The sequence below is a fragment of the Myodes glareolus genome, chromosome 3 (assembly GCF_982192425.1).
Source record: "Myodes glareolus chromosome 3, mMyoGla1.1, whole genome shotgun sequence".
Taxonomy (NCBI): Eukaryota; Metazoa; Chordata; class Mammalia; order Rodentia; family Cricetidae; genus Myodes; species Myodes glareolus.
The window spans coordinates 2,069,016-2,071,519 of record NC_142028.1 but is presented as its reverse complement, the minus strand read 5'-3'; the positions used below and the strand labels follow the sequence as shown (position 1 = coordinate 2,071,519).

At 34.5% G+C, this 2,504-nt stretch overlaps 1 pseudogene; it reads right to left on the bottom strand.

Annotated features, from left to right (window-relative positions):
* Window positions 1–233: 233 nt before the first annotated feature.
* On the bottom strand, window positions 234–1,159 carry LOC148122505 (olfactory receptor 8K3-like; annotated as a pseudogene).
* Between the last annotated feature and the right edge of the window lie 1,345 nt (window positions 1,160–2,504).

Below are 2,504 nucleotides of genomic sequence, written 5' to 3'. Positions count from 1 at the left end.
AAAAAAATTTAAATTATCTGAGACAACTGTCTCATCACATACAGCAAACACATTGTTATCCTGTTTAGGTTTATACATATATTCTTTGTGTTACTTCAATTTTTCAAATGCTTTGTTTATAAACTGTCTCCTCTTCAGAGAAGCATTAGTTTTTAATGTTTTCTTCTCTGAAACTTATAACACATATAAATTTATTTCTGGTGAAGTATGACAACATTTTCTACCTTTAATTTTTAGGAGAAGATATTTTGTATTCTTTTCCCTGTCTTTCTTAGGGCCTCTTTTACATCTTTGTTCCGCAAACTAGAGATCAAAAGGTTTAACATAGATATGACCATGGTGTAAAAGATGGAAGCTACCTTGTCAGTGTTAATGGAGTGACTGGACTGGGGCTGCACATACATAAATATCAAAGTCCCATAGAAGACAGTGACCACTGTCAGGTGGGACCCGCAGGTGGAGAAAGCTTTGTGTCTGCCCTCAGCAGAGTTCATCCTGAGAATGGCTCTGAGAATGAGCAGATAGGAGACAAGGATGATAACTAGAGAAGAAATCGAGTCAATAATTGATAAGATTAAAATTATCATTTCACTTGCCTCTTTATTTGAGCAGAGCAGAGAAATCAAGGGCAGACCATGACAGTAGAAATGACTGAAAACATTGTGGCCACAGAAAGATGAAGAGAAAATGTTTATGGTGACTATGAGAGCCACAAATATACTGTAAAGGTATGGGATTGCCACCAGGACCCAACATACTCTTTGTGACATAATGACATTGTATAGGAGTGGTTTGCAGATGGCCACATAACGGTCATAAGACATTGCAGAGAGAATAAAAAATTCACTAACAATGAACATACTAAAGAAAGACAACTGGGTAGCCCAAAAATAAAGTGTATTTTGATCTACAATAAAATTTCTGAACATTTTGGGTCCCACAGAAGTTGAATTACCAAGATCAGATGTCTGAGAAAGAAGTACATAGGTGTTTGCAGCCTGGAATCCACCATGGTGAGGAGGATCATGACCAAGTTGCCTATCAGTGATATAAGATAGATGATGAGGAAGAGTCCGAACAATGGGGCCTTCAGCTCTGGGCGGTCAGTGATGACAATCAGAATGAACTCAGTCACCACTGTGAGGTTGTGAGTCTACATCCAGGTTTATTACAAAATCTGTTCTGAGTAGAAATCATTGTACAGTCAATTTATTTCAAATGTCACTTTGTGGGATTTTATTATTATAGTAAGTTTTAATGAAACATCTCCAAATATTTGAATTTACTATTAAAATAAATCTATTTTTGAATGTGTACATACAGTCTTAAACACATCTATACACATACATATGCAAATATATGGCTTGAAACAAATAGAAGCACATATATGAATCTTTGAATCTCTATAAATGAAAATTTTAAACAGAATAGCACACCTTTGCAAAGACGCAAGCTTTTCCTAACTCTGATGAGAATTATCCCTTTAATTCAATATGAAACATTAGTTAACCTAGGAGACATCATTATATATCAAATATCTACTCCAGGATCATCCAACCTCAAACACTAATAACTTCTGCATCTGAAAATATCGGTATAGAGAGATGTACATGTATAAATGGATATATATGGAATAATTAGATAAAATCTTCAAATTGTAAATAGTTTTATTTACATGAACACTGATTAAATTTATTTTTTTGTTTTTATTTCTGATATGATTACTAATATACTCTGACATAATTATTATATATTTTTAATAATAGGTAAGGTGGATACTAAAATAGTACATGTCCATATGAAAAACCTAAAATGCACATTGCTGGATGGGATAGCTCATTTCTCTAATCCTCCCATTTGGGAAACAGAGGCAGGCAGATCTCTGTGAGTTTGAGGCCAACCTGTTCTAGAAACTGTGTTCTAGGATAACCAGGACTGTTTCAATAAACCATTTCTTGAACCACTCCTCCCCCCCAAAACAACTCATATAACTCTAGTTCCATATGTAGATCTACAGAATCGTGATAGGTAAACATGGAACATCTGCTGTTGTTATTCCAACCCATTTTGGTCAGATCTATGAAGAATGCTGTTACACATCACACTAATAACTGTCTTGATATGAATATATCAAACAATATGTAAGTTTCTTCGCTATCATCTCAAGCACCACCTAGTATATACAAATATTCTCTGAGAAAATAAGGTGAGTTGTATAAAATACCTTCATGGTATATGAAAATCAACATGTCTCTCTCTCTATGGACTTTTGAAAACTTGAAGAAGAAGTAAATGATTCAACAAATCTGTGCTCTCTGGCCGTAGTCACAAAGATAATGACATGAGTTTTAAACAGTCACTGGACTCACAAACCTACATGAAAGTAGGTTTCTTATAAATGCATGTGTCTATCATACATGCAAGGATCCTACATCTTTGTTTGATCTGAAGAGATGAACAAATAAAGAGTTGGTCAAGAAAACAGAATGTACATCAGCTACCAA